The sequence below is a fragment of the Pseudorca crassidens genome, chromosome 1 (genome assembly GCF_039906515.1).
Source record: "Pseudorca crassidens isolate mPseCra1 chromosome 1, mPseCra1.hap1, whole genome shotgun sequence".
NCBI lineage: Eukaryota > Metazoa > Chordata > Mammalia > Artiodactyla > Delphinidae > Pseudorca > Pseudorca crassidens.
The window spans coordinates 71,895,813-71,914,090 of NC_090296.1; the positions used below are offsets into that span (position 1 = coordinate 71,895,813).

General features: G+C 32.6%; 1 protein-coding gene across 6 annotated transcripts in view; it reads left to right on the forward strand.

The window, feature by feature from the left end:
• NOVA1 (NOVA alternative splicing regulator 1) overlaps positions 1–18,278 on the forward strand; it is a 142,098-nt gene that overhangs the window by 14,214 nt on the left and 109,606 nt on the right. The gene's annotated exons all lie outside the window — the stretch shown is intronic.

Consider the following 18,278-nt stretch of genomic DNA (forward strand, 5'->3'; position numbering starts at 1 on the left):
TATGAACATTTATTTTTAATTTGATGAAAATTAGTGATTTGCACAACGTATGCAATTTTAATGTGTGAATTTTAATTTTTTGGCAGTGTTCAAACACTAAAGTTTTGGTATGTGATAGAGAAATTGGTGTGTGTTATGTCAATGAAAATGAAAGTTGAAACTTTCATTATTCATTGTTAGTGGATTCTCTGTCGTATAATTATTTTGTTTGGCATTTCAATTGATGATTGAGATTCAGCAGGATTCTCCATCATTGATAAATATTTATTTCATATGAAAATTAGTCTTAATTGATAATCTGTCAAATCCAGATGAGTTTAAAAAGTCACTGTGAAAAATATGGCACTGTTCTACATTTAGAAAATGAGATTAAAAATCTATTTAGCATTTATATTTATTTGTGAAATTATTGGCTAGTTGTGTAGAGAAACATTAAAAAATTGAACAGCTGAAGTGACATTAAGCACCAGATGGGAATTTGAAATAAAAATATTCATTGTGTAATCTTTATTTAAATGCTATTCATAATTCAATAATACCAGTTATATAACTCAAGGTTGACTTCAATATTAAAAAGGAAGCATAAGCAGAGTCTCATTGCCTTCAAATTGATGTGCATATCATGGCATGGTAACTTGTTCTTTAAGGGATAAATAATATAGGTAAGGTGACTGCATGCATTGCAGAACCAATACAATTCCTTCTGAGAAAATCTGTGAAGAAACTTTGGGTTTGTGAATTGTTTCAAAGTGACATTTATTTAAATTGAACATCTTTTACGAATTCTGCCTTTAAGATGATATTCTATTTTACATTTACACGTATATTCTCAACTGAAAATTTCCAGCCATGTTTTCTTTACAGTAATGTTTGACATTGTTTCTTCTGAAGTGTGTACCTATTCTGTTTAAGGAAAGGTATGTTACTTTGAAAGCTTTATCACATTTTTAGCTACACTGGTATATTTGACATCTTATTTAGAAACTAGAATGACTCTAGATGTGAAAACACAAACTGTGATAATAAGCTAAATATGCCATATGTGGTAGTTTAGGTTGGCATATATCTCAAATGGCATGTTTAATGTACTGTATTAGTAAGATTAGTAATTTTACGGTTGCTACTTTTATTTTATAGTCTTTTGCTGGTGGGCTTTATATGCTGATAGACCCTTTACTTTGTAAATCCTTGTTTTCAGCCCAATGGCAGATTTTTTTGCCATTGAAATTATCTACATGGGATCCCTCTTAGTAACTAACTTATTCTCTAAAGTTTGTGAAAATTAATGAGAATTACAAGTAAGCAGTATATAGTTTGACAGATGATTATGAATGTGAAATGTAATCATGTATTTTTGTTAAGGAATGATCTATTTGGTATAACCAAAATGGTTTAGTAAAATAATTAAGAATTGAAAATGGTGTTTTTATTTTTAGAAGATGTATATATATTAATAGGAAAAGCCTTGAGGTTCTATGTCTATATACCATTTATAAAACCATTTAAAGCAAACTGCAATAAATATTGCCCCTTTATGACAGTATGACTGCACTCTGAAATCATATTCCAGTTTTCTTGAACAAATTTTTTTCTTTGATTTTTTTAAAATATTGCTTTTATTAAATTTTTTTCTGAAAACCCTTCAAATACTTCAGCGGATTACATTAAAAATAAGTAGAAACTGCATTGTGAGCAGGATAATTTCCCTAAATGAAAGGGATAAATAATGTAGGTAAGGACTATGTACATTTTTTGACTACTTAAAATATGCAGAACAAATACAATTCTGTTTGAGGAAAACTTTGAAGAAATTTTGGGTTTAGGAAACATTTCAAGTAACAGTTAGCTAAATTAAGTATCTTTTAATCAGAGCCAGGCTCTGATTTTCTTTATGTACATATTTAAACTATCTCTTGACCATTAATGGGAAAAATGATAGTCTTGTTTTTAAAAGTCTAGAACTGTATAACTAAAACTTAATAAAAGTAAGTAAGCAGTACATAAAAGTAATTTGCTAATCATGCCTTAATTTGATCTTACATCTCTGCTTAAAATGTTAGTATAGGCAGGAATTCTTATATCTGTTTTACAGTTGAGGAAAATAAGATAGTGCAAGTTAAAATGATTTGTGATATAGAAAGTTAATGATGAACCTGTTTGTTTACTGTTATTCTATAACTCTTTGCATCAGACTGCTTATAAATTTGAGTTAAAAAATACAGTATTCAAAATTTAGGTAAGATTCACCAAACTGCCACATTTGACCCATCACTGAGAAATACTTAGATATTTTTTATGGATTGATAATTTTCCCTGTTCATCTGGAAATGCTTCAAATTTCAGTTTTGCCATTGAAAGTGAAACTGTAATAATTCAGCAAAATAGAGACTAAAAACAAGTTTTCTGTTCTGACCAGACCTCTGTAAACCTAGAACCTTGATATCGTCTAGGTATTTCCTGTCTTCATATTGCTATTAGACATTAGGAGAGTTTGAAATTTTGCCTTGTCTACGAAGTTTTTTACATGAAATCATTTGATTATTCTTCATTTAGCATTATAAGATTTGTCTTTCACATTTTAAATCATATATAACCACTGCTGTAGAGATTTGTTAAACTGTAGACTTAAGGTTAGTAAGGTCTAGTCAAATCACTGTGATAGTACTTAATATAATCAAAGTTTTTATGAAGATAATATGCTTTGGATATTACACAGTGGAGTGTATTAAGAAAATATCAAATCAATTCAGTACTTTTTAATGCTTTATGGGGATGTGAGATGGAATACAAGACTCCTAGAGAACATGTGGCGTCAGACAGAGCAGAGTTTGAATCCGAGCTCTCCCACCTAACTAGTTGTATGATTTTGGTCAAATCATTTAATCTTCTTGGACCTCTAATTTTCTCATCTGTGTGTGATTAGTACTTCTTGCATAGTTATAAAATGTTGGTCTAGGTATCACAAAAGGAAAAAATGTAAAAGCATGTCACATAATACCTGACATATAGTAAGCATTTTATGACTTATCTTTTTTCATCTTCTTCTTCCCGTGTTTGTTACATTTAATAATACTAAGTTTACAGCAAAGATTTTAATGTAAAATAAATTACATTAATGGGGTGGCAAAAAGGAAACATTGGTATAAGGATTTTTTCAAAAATTTTTTTCTCATAACAACTGATTATTATAAAATGTAGGCAATACAGAGAAAGTTAACCTCTCCTCATCCTTTAGGATAATTAATATAAATAATTTCGTATGTATTCTTTCATACTTTATAAATGCCTTTTTATATAGGTTCATATTTTTAGTAGATAATTACAAATGATATTTATTATATATAGGAATGTGTTTTCAGCAAATCACCTCTTTTGGTTAATGGACTTATGGAGGTTCTAAGGTGTCCTTCCTATTTCAGCTATGTGGATATTTTTACTTACATAGCCAAAAAATATGCTCTGTGATACACCTGAATGTATGCAGAGCTTTGTTTGTTTTTCACCCGTATGGTTGAGATAAAAACTAGGGACATGATTTTATAATATTTAAGCAGATTAAATTGCATATGAAGCATATGGGCTTCTTTATATTAAGACTCTCAAAAATTAACATAATTCATTAGTCTCTCCTTCATTCTTGTACATTAAAAGTATCAATCAGGGCTTCAGTAAGAATAAAGCAGGTGGCATACAGAATATTTAATAGTTGCTTTAATGATATTTTTCAAGATACTAAGACTTCTGAAAATTCTTTTTCTGTTAGTCAAAAAGAGTCATAGTGTACTGAATGATAAAGCTAGATATTTAGTAATATAGATGATGATTCATAAGACTTGTTTTTCAAGTTAAATTTTTTGATTACTTCTGTGAAGGCCTTAAACACTTTAATTCATGCAGCTTCCATGAAAGATCTAAGAGAATTTAGTGATATAGTTTTACTAAGAGTGTCTTTTAGGGGTCTGATTTATTGCTTTACATTCTTTAACAAGTATTCATATTTTCCGTGAGTCATCACAAAAATTCTTGATTGCCATTACGGTAAAATTCTCTTTTATGATATGTCTATATTTTGTTATAATCAGTGTATAAACTTAATGCTATATTCAAATTCCTTACATATTAAATATTACTTACATATTAAATATTTAAGATTCATCTAATACTATAATAGCAAGAACAACAGTATATGTGATTTTGTTTTGTGTGAATGTGCCCTTGAGGACAGTAAATGTAATTAAGATCATATTGATTTGGGGGTTGCTTTGTTGAAAATATAAAATATTAGTGAATCTCTCTTATAGTATTGAGTAAATTCAATTTTGTATTTAGAATGTTACACCTTTGAATATATAAAAATACTAGATGCTGTAGGAAAAAATAAAATGAGAAGATTTGCAAAAGGTAATTTAATTCTAGAATGATTAAATACTATGGGCCTAATCTTTAGAGCAATGGACTTATTTTAGATACTTAGAACCTGTAGAGATGATGAAGTCTAGTTGGAATGAGAGTAGTATTGAAAGGTGGCAGTTTATAAAAGAGGAATGTGTATTTGTCTAGGGTACAGATGACTAAGGGTTATCTCTGTTTATATTAGGATATGGTTTTGGGAAATGGAACAATTTGAGATAGGCTGTGAATGCTGAAAATAACCCCAACTTCCTTCTCATGTGTAACATTTTCACTTTTCTTTGGAACTAAGGCAGCAGGCCACACAATATATGATGAATTTAAGTATCAATTGCAAAACATCCTCTGTCATCCTAATTGACAATCTTATGTCCTATTTCACTGAGAAAAAAAGTAATTAAAAGAAATTTCACAAGCTTTCACCAGTAGATCTAGCAACCCAAACGTATCAGTACTATATGGTCTATATTTTCTCTTATTATTCTGAGAAACTGTCCCTGCCCCAGGAAAGGCCAATCCTTTACTTTTATTCTAGATTCCATTCCCTTTTAGATACTCAGATATCATTTAGAAATTCTTTCTTCTCTTTCTTGTGTTATCAATTCCCCCCCCCATTCTATTTTCTTTCAACCTGCAAACATACTGTATTTCTCCAGTGTTAAAAAAGAAAAAAAGCATATTCTCTTTATCCCACTGCCTGTTCCAATTACCAGGCCGTTAACAGTAAAATGCTTCAAACTATCTGTCCATAGTTGTGCTGTCTCCAGTTCCTCTCCTCCCATTTTTCTTTAAGAGCTATTCCAATTAGAATTTTGACCCCATCCTTCCAGTGAAACTGTTCTTGTCAGGGTCATTGGTGACTTTAATGGGGATAATTCAGAGGTGGATTCTCAGTTCTTATCTCTGTATACAATCAGCAGTATTTGACATAGTGATCACTGCCTCTTCTTTGAAACATTTCTTTCTGCATCCAGCATCCCTCTACCTAACTAATTGCAGCCTCAAGTTTCCTTTGTTTGTTCTCATTTCTCTGAGCTCAGTCTTGGACCACTCTCTCCTTTTTCCTATACATGTTTACTCCCTTGGTGATCTTATCCAGTGTCATGGCTTCAAATAACCATCTGTTCTTTGATGACTACCAAATGTTTATATCCATTCTGGACTTTTTCACCTGGACTCTAGACTAATGATGCAACTGCCCACTTGATATCACTTGTTATGTCTAATAAGTATGTTAGAATTAGATGTGATTTTAAATATTCTGATTTTTCTCTCCAATCTCAAAATCTACTTCTCCCACAATCTTCTCCATCTTAATTGCAGCTTCATCCTTCCAGTTTTCTAAGGCCAGAAATCTTGGAGGTATCCTTACCTTCTCTCATTCAGTCAGATTTTACATCTAATCTGTCATGATTCTGATTATGTTTAAGATATGTGTCTTAAATGAAAGCTGAAAGCATATTAAAAACAAAAGTAAATGTTGCAAAAATGCATTTTGCTCTGCTTAGTCAGTTGAAGAATTAACTAAAGATGTGGTTGGCTGTGAATTCAGTGTGTTAAAACTCTTTCTGGAAAGTGGCAGAAAGTAGTCTGTCCTAGTTATTGCATTGACCAGACTGAGTCCCCAAATTATAATTTCAAAAGATAAAGCACCAGGAAAACTAGATTCATGTTTAATTTTATGTTTTAGGGAAGTCTGTAGGAAGTAGTCTGTACCCTAAGGAATATCAGCATCAGTATATTCATTATAGTAAGATAAATATTTTCATACCTGCAAGAATTGATTTTTAAAGAATAAATGTGAAGCAGTAGGATTAATAAAATTCTAAATAATACCAGTTCATTGGATTATATCAAAATGAAATCCATTGATCCTGGAGGACACAGGTAGCTTAAAATGTAAACTATGTTAAGTGGTATGTACATGTGAATGATAATATATATATATATACTGAACAATTTGGAAAATTTTGCTAAATCAAAACTTCATCTTTTTGAGGATTACACATTAAAGAAATTACATACCTAGAACAAAATTATCCAAGTGGTAAATATTTTCCTATAAAATATTTTGAGATAATTTTATGCTTATCAGCTATGAATCTTCTCATTTTATGGTCCATGAAAAATTATTCTAATTAATGAACTTCATTTCTCTCTTTAATTAGTTTTTACTTTACTACTTTATGTTTTTTTATTCTGTACTCAGTTATTAATGGAAATAGTATTATTTCACATACAGGAAGAAAAATAATTGACTTTTTATAGAACCAATATGTTTTTAATCAATTATGTAATAACAATTTTGACTTCTTTTCTAATCGTGCATTTTATTAATATGTCTTACTGGCAAAAGATCTCTGGAAATCTGCTGGAATAAGACAAGATACATCTGTACATTTCTCAATATATAAATGATACAGTAGAGGAAGTTTGTTTAGTCACTGCTGTGTAAAAAGGAAAACTGTGGTAGTTGTGGCTTCCTGGATTACAGGGATAAGAATATGTGGGTTTGTATTTGGTTTCATTTTAAAGTTTAACATTTAAATTTAATTTTCTGGCTCAAAATTACGGCTTAAAGTTTGTGACTTAAAGCATTTTATTGGGCTTCCCTGGTGGCGCAGTGGTTGAGAGTCCGCCTGCCGATGTAGGGGACGCGGGTTCGAGCCCCGATCCGGGCAGATCCCACATGCCGCGGAGTGGCTGGGCCCGTGAGCCATGGCCGCTGAGCCTGCGCGTCCAGAGCCTGTGCTCCGCAACGGGAGAGGCCACAACAGTGAGAGGCCCGCATACCAAAAAAAAAAAAATTTATTTTGGTATGCTTATTATTTACATGTTTCTTAAATCATCCCTTAGTTTTAGTGCTCATTTATGTGAGATTTGGGTTTGCATATCATTCTTACATTATTATTTTAGAAAAATCTATATTATAATATTTTCACACAGCTGATAGAGACAGGTTTTATACAGGTTTATCTGACTCCAAAGCCCATGCATGGTCTTTTTACCTTATCCTATTATGACAAAAAAAATTCCTTTGAATGAAGGTAATTTTCCCATATTTGACTTGTTTTTAAAGTTTCTTGTATTGAAGTTTTATTTTGAAAGTGTTATTATGTGCTTGATTTCAGTGTGCTCAAATCATTCTTTTAATTTTTATTCTTATAAGATAGCTTTAAGATTTGTCTATATAAGCAATTAAAACATATTTAGACTATGGTCATATTTAATAAAAGTTATATATAAGTAAGAAATACAAATTGGAATTTTAATGTATCCTGATGAGTAATTTTTCACGTTTTTCTTTAAATTTAGTGTTAACCAAGGTAAAGATTTCCAGTTTTTCCAACATTTATTTATCCATGTATGTAGCTAGCAAGTACTTACTAAGTATGGATTATGTACTGGGCATTTTACTATGTACAGAAGATACAAAGGTATTTAAGGTCAAACCTCTTCTTAATGATAAGGGCTAAAGCTGGAGAGTTAGGCAAGAGCTAGATTATGGAGGCCCATTTAGTCTGTCAAGTCATTTGGATTTTTATTTATCTTAAGATGGATGACACCCAACATGTTAAAAGGACTTTCTAAATCTCCAGTTACTACATATTCAAACCTACATCAATGACCAAAACTCCTAAATGGTGGTGAATGTATACAGTTTTTAGAGAATTATTTTACCTAGAAGATACTTGACAATATAGTTAAGATTTTTTAATATAAAAAGCCATTATGTTTGGAGTAGTTTTAAATTTTGAAGTTATTAAAGTAACTATTTTCTCATAATATTTTTCAGCTTTAATTTAAATGACTACTAATTTATGCGGCTCTGTTTAAAGCTGGAACCCAGAGCTGTTTGGTGTAAGATGTTTTACATTAAGATGCTGTTAAAGAGAAGGATACATGTGGAATTAAAATAGAATAAAATGTTTTTAAATTAAGAATGGATGACATTTCCAAGGTAGCAATGAATGTATTATACTCTACACTAATCATATCGTTAGTGTTTTACTTTTTTCAATTTTATGATATCCATTTCTATTCTTGAAAATCTTTAAAAATTGTTATCTTTGTTTTTCTTGAACTGTCAGTATTTACAATATAAATGTAAGATCTTATATAGCTCAGCCTCATGCTTTTATTATCATCCACTTTATGTACTTTTGCTCTGGGGTTGCTGAGCATCCCTAGATAAAAGACTAAAATTGGGCCAATTGATGCTACTTCTCAGTCTAACATATATTTCTAACTGAACCAGCTCTTGTTGTTGTTATCCTTTCATTTATGTCTATTTAGCTTTCTGTCCTGTGCCTACTTTCTGTCCTGTGCCGTCAGCCTAGAAATTCACCCCAATACCTTCATACTCTGTAAATGAATGTGCTTTACAGTTTACTTAGATTCTCTTCAAGGACCTCCATCAACTTCTTTTATACTTCAGATTACTCTGTAATTTCAACTTTAATCCTTGCCTACATTTCTAGAGAGAGAATTTTCTCTTCCTCTTTTGAGGCTATCATTTATCTTGTTTCTTTGTACCTTTTTCAGGCCCTTGTTTTATTCTCTTTTTTTTTTTCTATCTTTTAATTTTTTTCAGTAGATCTTTCTCTTTGGCTTAGAAATATATACAGTTCTTATTTATCTTAAATTACGAAAGACTAAATTCTTTATTTGATTTTGATAATAACCTATGGTTTCTGCCTCTCTCCCCTTTCCATAGCCATCAAGTTTCTTGAAAGGGTAATCTGTACACTTGAGTTTCTACTTTTTCAGCATTCTGCTGCTCTTGAAGTTACCTAATTCCCTTAAAATTCGTTGTTATCCTCTTACTTCCTTAACTCACTGAACTAACTTTTCAGTCATCTAGTCATCAGCCCCTTTTACTTTTCTGGAGCATTCCATGTTGATAACCACTCTCTTTTGGCACTTTTCTTCCTTTGACTTTCTTGACACTGTAAGATTCTCTGTCTCTTATTGTCTGTCTCACTGTACCTTCTCAGGCATTTTGTTGGGTTTTTCTTTTTTTAATCATTCCATAAATGTAGGAATAATTCTGTTCTTGCCCCTATAGATTCCTCTGAATTATTACCTTTATTTAGATCATTCCTAAGTCCATATGTTCAGCTCAAAACTGTTCTGAACTTTTATTTGTGTACATCTCGTCATAGATATATTTCATGTATTTGAAAACAAATCTGATTATTTAAACCTTATTTTAAAATCTTCCTATAAATTACCTTGCCTTAAAAGTACAAGTTGCTCTGTGTGATTCACATGATTTGGCCTGCTACTCTTCTTTCCAGAGATATTTGGTTGTCCTTCTATACTAACACATCTTGAATATACACACACACATCCACTCACTATTCCTATATGTCATTAAGGTTTCAACTTATATATGTCATCATTTAGGAAGTCTTTCCTGACTATCTAAATCTAGTTAAGGTACCCCTTTTTTTTGTGCTCTGGAAGCATTATGTACTTCTCATGCTTATTCCAATTCCAAATTTTGTCTAGCATTATAGGCTGCTAGCTCTATGACAACAAAGACCATTTCACCCTTATTTACAATGTATCTCTAATAGGGTCTTTTACATAGTAGGCTCACAATATGCATATATCGGTTCATTTATGAATGAATGAGTGGAAGAAGAACTCAGAATATCAAAAACTATTTATTTTCATAATTTATAACTCTACCTTCTTGTTTTCTGTTTCAGTTACTGGTGCCAGTGACTTTCAAGTTACCTAAACTAAAAAAATTAGTTATCATTGATCTTGTTCTCTTCTTTATTTTCCTTTTCTTCTCTCTCTAGTTATTGCCAGTTCTTGGTCTCTTTTACCCATGAATTGTATTTTTTTTTTTTTTTTTTTTGCGGTACGCGGGCCTCTCACTCTTGTGGCCTCTCCCATTGTGGAGCACAGGCTCCAGACGCGCAGGCTCAGCGGCTATGGCTCACGGGCCCAGCCGCTCCGCGGCATGTGGGATCTTCCTGGACCGGGGCACGAACCTGTGTCCTCTGCATCGGCAGGCGGACTCTCAACCACTGCGCCACCAGGGAAGCCCATGAATTAGTCTCCCTCTTTATGTTCTTGCTGTTTTGTTCCATGATAGGCTGTTTAACCTACAACTGTGCTGTGTGGAGATTCTACTGGGGTTGTAGAGGACCTTATCTTGGCGTATTTGATAACATCCCATTCTTCTTCGGTCATTTAAAAAAACCCTCTAGGCTAGTGTAATATGAAATTTGAATCTCATATCTGATTTAAGGTTCTTCCTCTGCCCTAGCACTAGTCAGGGTTTGGGCCCTAGGAACTTGAAGTTGGTAGGGTCTGTTCTTTCTCATTCTCTCTAGATTTCAGTAGAGGCGAAGATTGATTCTGACATACCACTCCCCACCCCCATTGCTGATTCTGGCTCCCTTAGGTTAGGGTTTAGTTGGAAAGAAATGGGCAAAACTTTGACTTACCTAGGTTTATGATTGTAATATTCTTTTGAGTTTTTCTCCCTCTGTGGTTTATACTGACTGGCCATTTAGTGCCTTCTTCTATGTGGCAAGTGTCAAATGGTGGCTTTCTCATGGGGTGCATGTTTTGAATCTGTGAAGGGATCTATTGGGGTCTCCTATTGCACAGTTAACCTGCTATGATGAGATATCCTTAGAGAACTCTCTTCCAGGCCCTCTGTTCTGGCCACTTGGGCATAGTATGATATCTAAGAATTCATCTAAGCCAGGAGTGAAAAGGCATTCTCCTCTTGTCCAGCACCCTCAGTGTATAGAGAACATTTTCTTTCATTGCAGTACCACAGGGGAGGCATACTCCCAAAAGACAGTCTCTAAGTCGAGTCTATAGGTTGGTAGAGAGGAAGAGCGAGAAACTTTGTAACGCATCCAGTTCTGCATATATATGTACAGTAGATTAAGCCAGGAAAAATACTTTCGTAGACATATTTATAATCTTTGAAAAGAAACATTTCACAGAATTTGGGAAGATTAAACAAGGGAGAATATAAATGATAATACATTGAACTTAATAGAATAAAGGTTGGTTTAGAATACTTTAAAAAGGTGAAATATCTGCATAATATAAAACTTATGGAAGATTCTGTTTTGGCACATTACTGTATAATAACAATGCTTCCTGAACAATTGAAAGAGGTGATTCAGGAGATGGTAGACATACTGGAGTAGCTTATGCATTGTTTTAGGAACAAAATGCCTCTGGAACTTTTGTCTGTTGGTTTAAATAAATGCACATATGTGTTACATATGTGTTATGTGTAACACAAATTTATTATATAGATAATTGATAGCCCTTTTTGTTTTTTAATCTGTTTTGATGAGAAGTTCATCTTGACAACTGCAGTTTTGCCAGTGACAAGATTTCAGTGCTGTAGCTACAGGGATTGAGGATGGACTACTTTAGTTAATTCAGTTTAAGAAAATTATTTAATAATTTGTATCTTTATTTGAATGAGAGAGAAAATGGTTTCCTCCTGTTACTCTTTCTGACATTTACTTCTGTAGATTCTTTAAGAACCAGGAATGGAAGGTATGGAGTCATCATTAAGTAACAAAAACATTGGATTCTTGTTTAAGTATGTATTAAATCAGATCCTCAAAATTATTTAGGCTTGTTTCATTTATGATACTGAAAGGAAAGATCAACACGAAGAAATAGTATACTGGGGAGGAAGTAAAGGTTTGAACAATCTGAGACTAATTCTTTTCAATTAGAGAATTGCTTTAGGCTATGCTCTCAAGTATACTCCAGTTGAAATTAGGTGTGATAATTATTTGTCAATAATGGGGAAGTTTCAAGTTTCACATCTTCAATTTTGCTACTTTGAAGTTTTTGATAATTTGTATGTCTAGATCTGAGGCTTATCCATTTACGTTCCATGATAAACAACTTTCTAGATAAATTAAAGAAGGCAAATAAGACTGCAAGGAATACGTTATTTTTAAAAATTACATTGGAAACATTCCTTATCATTCAAATACATCATTCTTACCCACTTCTCTGTCTTCTCAAACCACTTTAGTTGTCTGGTTTGTTGTCAAGAAATAATGATTTAATAACTTGCACATAAATGCGTAATATAATTAGGCTTTTAAATAAGTCAGATTTACTGCTCCCCATTTAATCAGAATGGTTATGTTTCGGGGAGGAATAGCCATTTCAGAAGTGAGGTAACCTGACCAAAATCATGCAGCTAGTAAGTGAAGACGATTGATCTTCACTCCAGAGTCCATACTCTACATTGTACAGCACCACCTCCATGTGGGTTTAGATTCTTCATCTACAAATAACTTGTTTCAAATAGCATTTATTTTGTTGATTGACGGTGGTAGATATACAGAAATGGCATCCTGAATTATTGCCTGCAAGGAGTTTTGAGAAAGAATATATAATAACAGTTACTACATTGTAAATACTAATTAGCAATAAGTGTCAAAAACAGGTAGTAAGTGCCCTGGGATTCCCTACAAAAAACATGTACCATTTCAATTTTCCCTAAATCTCTCCTGTTATCTTGATATTATCTCCCTATTGTTTTTAAGATCCCAGCAGTTCCTTCCTTACTGCACTTTTTCCTTGACTTTCTCCTTTAGCAGTCTTATCAGTATTTTTGTTGAGTTGAGATGTATTACATAGTAAATGTTAAGAAACTCTTCAGGTGTTTCAAATACAGGCGGAAATAAACATATTTGTTAGGCTTTTCTCCATAATGATACAGTAGTACAGAGAGCTTTATTGATTACCAAATGGAAAACAATTAAATAAAATTTTTTAAAAAGCATAACTAGTTTATCTTGAGCAAGAAAATAAAATCCCTCAAAATGTTATGAGATGTTTTGCCTTTTTAGATAACTACTTCAGATTTAATAGATTTGAGAAAATGAAAAGTTAATGAAGCAGAAGAGTGGAAATGAAACAGGTGTAGAATAGCCAAACAAAACAGAGGTGATCTTATTAACAGTTCTCCAGATTAGGTTCCTGTAACCACTACCAACTATGTAAATCAAGCAAGACATGTAAATGTCATAGGATAGGGCAAATAAGGGAAACTATAAATAAATTTTTCTGAAAACATTCTTCATAAATTACTTACGTAATTGGCTATACTGTGTTTTATGTCTAAATAATATTTAAAAATTTAAACCAAAAGTATGTAGACCATAATGTATTTGGTTTGGGGATTGTAACTTGGCATCTTTCTGTGAAGTTCACTGGGAAAAATGAGTTGAATTGAAAGCAAGTGTTTTTATAGGTAATGAAATGGATTTTTTTTTTTCATTTGCCGGATATTTATTGGGCCCATCCTATGTGAGAGGTCCTTCTGAGTGATGTTGAAGATATATCCCCAGGTTCTTGTTTTGGGAAAGGGAAAAGAAAAATAGAATGTTTGTGTAAGGATTGGTCTCTTAGGGAAGATTTTTTGAAAGTATATAAATTGATTTATTCTTTTTGCTTTGCTCTAACATACTGTTATACTTCTCTTATTATGATGACTTCTGTTTTCTCATATTTTTTATTGATGACAGAAATTGCCAGTGTCAATAAGGAATACCAAGTAAGAAAGAAGAATGTGGTGCGTCCTATTTCTCAGTATCTGTTACTTTACTTTCAGTGTTACGATTTTGCTCCCATAGCCTTGGCCATATTGTGAGATTAATTTCCTTATTAGCTAAGTGGTGAGATAATCGATGATAAGGGAAACAATGTAGTGTAATAATAATGATAATAACATTTATTAACCATTTACTGTGTGCAAGGCCATATTCAGCACACTGTGTATATATTATTTAGTCTGCCCAATAACTTAATAAGGAGGGTCTGTTCTTATAAATAGAACACCAAAGCACAAAAAAGTTAAATCGCTTTCACTAGGTACTTAGTTGTAACCATTGGGCAAGACTAGAAAGCACATGTATATAGTACTCTGCATATAGTTGATTTTTAATGGTAACTCTTATATTGATGACAGTGAATTAGACCTGAAATTTGAAGCTTGTGATAATATAAAATAGTTCCGCTAACAGCCTTCAAAGTAGATAAGATACTTTCTTAGAAATTGTAAATGTTGTTATGTACCATGTCTCTAAGTAACTGTAATTTAAGTGCTGCTTAAATTCTTTAATCATTACATTTTAAAGATTTTGCTAAGCTGTTTTGTTACACATTTCTTATGGCATTTTTAGTCTTTTATTTTATAATAACCCTGAAAGGATATTTCATCATTTATGTAATTCATATAGCTTTATTTTCCAAATTATGTTTTTGCTTCTATCTTTTTTCACCATGCAGCATGTTTCTACCTATTTTTAACTGTATCATGTCTTCTTTCCTTCTCATTTAAATTCCCTTAGAACTATCATAGATCATTATTCTAAGTTATTGCATTTTTCTCTATGAATGCCCATTTTTTAATGTCTTTTTAAGAGCTCTACCTTCAGTTTACATTCTCATGCTCTTTTTTTCTTCTGTCACATTTTTCTCACCAATCAAGGATTAAAGAAGACTAAAAATAAAACCAATAAAAGAGAGAATATGTTGGTTCTGGTTTCAAGTTCGTTCATCTCATTTGTTGGTGATTTGCTCGTATTATGTAGTTAGTTCAGTTCCACACAGTATTTGGTCCTACTATGGAACTGTGCTCAATGCTAGGTTATAAAAATGTATGAGCCCTGGTCTACCTTTTTTCTTTCTTGTTTATCCAATCTCTTGCCATTTCTTGGCCTCATGTCACACCGAATTTTTGGTCTTTTATACATGGAAGCCAAGAATTAATAAGGGACTAGTTGGACAAGAAAGAATAAAGTTGGAGAAAAGTAAAGGGAAAAGAATGGTGGGCTTGGAAGCAGGCATGGAAGCACTATTCTGCTAGAACAATAGCAGGTACAGTAGAACAGAAAGAAGTCAGTGGGGAAACAAGCAGAATGTTTTTGCAATCTTCAAGGGTGGGAAGGGTGCTTAAAAGCCTTCAAGGGCAGCTCTGTAAAATAGTTTAAAAACAAAAACAACAGGGCTTCCCTGGTGGCGCAGTGGTTGAGAGTCCGCCTGCCGATGCAGGGAACACGGGTTCGTGCCCCGGTCGGGGAAGATCCCACATGCCGCGGAGCGGCTGGGCCCTTGAGCCATGGCCGCTGAGCCTGCGCGTCCGGAGCCTGTGCTCCGCAACGGGAGAGGCCACAACAGTGAGAGGCCCGCGTACCGAAAACAAACAAACAAAACAACAACAACAAAACAAAACATCAGTCACAGAATAGTTCTTTTAGTTTGTTTTGGGAATAGAGAAGGAGTCAAATAGCTACCTAGATATTAAAAAGGGTAACATTTTGTCTTTAGAAAAGAGCAAGAGTCTAGGTTCAGTGAGTATAGATGGAGAGTAAAAGTCAAACAGCTATTGTGGTTTTTTAAGACAGAGAAAGACTGGTTACAAAAGTGAATTTTATCAGCATGGACTTCTTTAACAAAGTTAACGGGACTCCCACTGACTTCAGTAGCTCTTAAGTTTTTTTTTTTTTTTTTTTTTTTTTTGTACTATCTATACCTTCAGCTACCTTGCCACACAGTGTAATTACTGATGCCTACAGTGATGACACTGATTCATCAATAAATGTTTAAATTGTATTCATAACATTTTAAGAAGTTAGGGATATGTGTGATACATGTTAGAAAGTTTTCCATAAATCTATTTAAAATTCAGGTACAGTACTTAAAGGTTTAACTTAAAATAAAATACTGTTGTGAAGAAAACACAGTCCCTGCCTTAAATCAGCTTACATGTCTCATTTGCACCTTCAAGCAAATTTCATTGTGAGGATTTTAAAAGACATTATGTCATATTATGACTTAAAATAACTTTTTCCAAAGGACTTACTTCATGTCATGTAAATACAAATTGCACAAAAATGTAGTTTTTTTGTTGAGGTATAACTGAAATACAACATTATGTATATGTAAAAGATTTAACATTTTTATCTCACAGAAACACTAAATCAGATGTGCCTGCTGGACATATTTTTATAACTAAAAGTCCTTTACCATATGGTTTATATATTGCATCATTATAGGATCTCTCTGTTTTACAGTTTTTTAGTATAAACATGGATATGGTAGTACCTATCTCAAGGAGCTGTAATGAGTGATGGTGTGTGTAAAAACTTTATCAAAATACAGACTAAACCCTCAGTAAATGGTATTGTTTCAGTGTAAAACAAAGTGTGGTTATGGAATTATTTAAGCAATGGGTTCTTGATTTTTACCTTATTTAGCGGTGATTGAGGTTCTCCTTATTTACCAAAGAAGAATTATTCACATAAGAAATTATTAGTAAAGGTAATTGTAGAAGATTGTTTAACATTTCATTAAAGTTGCATTGTACATAATTTCTTTAGGCATGAATCTGAAATTGTCTATGTAGTGGAAAACCTTGGTACTTTGTTTTTAGGGAAGAACTATTCCATACCGTATGTATGCCAATTCACTGCTTAAACATCTTTCATCAGAACTGAAAGTATTTTGAGGTTTTGTATCCCGAGGGTTTATAAGAGAAAGGGTGAGAAGCAGCTGAGCAGGGAATTGAAGAATGAATGCTGACTAATTGTCCCATTTATGCTCCTTATTCACTGGCAACCAAGTAGCTCTACTTTTGATTTTATTCTCTAATACAACCAAAGAAACAGTAGGTTTTGTTTACATAAAGTGTTCTAGCTAAAAGCAGTTGCAGTTTCAGAGAAGAAAAAAGTACTAGGAGTTAGCAGGTCTCAGAGAAAGGGACAAATGTGTATAGTGATGTGGCTGTACTGTATAATATTTAAGAGCTTAGTGTCTGTAACTAGACTTCGTGCTGAAGTTGGAATCCTCACTTTCCACTCATTAGTTCCAGCAATTTATTTAATCTGTTTCAGTTTTCTTGCATAAATAAGGATAGTAATAGTACCTACCTCACTGAATTGTTAGGATTAAGGTAGTAAATATGTATAAAGCAAGTGGGATAGTGCCTGATACATTGTAAGTGCTATGAAACTGTTAGTTGCCGTATTTCATCAAACCTGAAATACCAGTGTTTGTAAGATACACCAATACTTTATATACCAAGAAAAAAAATGTGGAAGTATATGTGTCTTAGAATCGACACAATATAATATTATGTTATTGGATCAGTAAGTTTAATAAGCTTTTCATATTGTGATTCATTTAAAAGATAATGTTTATCTTGTTCCTCTGTGTTATATTGCTTATATTTAATTGACTTTATAAATTACCAGATATAATAGTGGTGCTCTTTTTAGGGGAAAAATAGAACTATGCCAAAACTCTGCTTGAAAATATTTAATTTACATGAGCCTTATATGTTGTTTTGCTAATTTTTATATATATATTTTTTGTGGGAGAGCTTTTTATGTTGAATTTATACAGTGAATATCTTTTGGTGTCTAGCCTTTTGTTAATTTTGAATGCACGTTCATGTATCTCTAATACATTAATAACAGTAGATTTTAGTTATGTGCTTTAGATCCTGCAAAATTCTAAAGTGTTTTCCAAATAATCAAGACAATATATTGTGTTCAATAGATTTATAGTGCTAAGTAGCACATAGCAGTAAAGATCACAGGCTCTGGAGTCAAATTGCCTGTGTTCAAAATCTTAATTCAGTCACTAACTAACCCCGTCAAGTAGCTTTGCCTCTCTGTGCCTTTGTTTTCTAATCTGTAAAATGGGGAAATTGAAGTGTGTATGAAAAGTGCTTAGAATGTTGTCACATAGTAAGCACAATGAGCTTGCTGTTTTTTATATTAATTTGATTATTGCATTCTAAGTATTTTTCAAAGTTCTGATCAGTTTTATGAACCAGAATC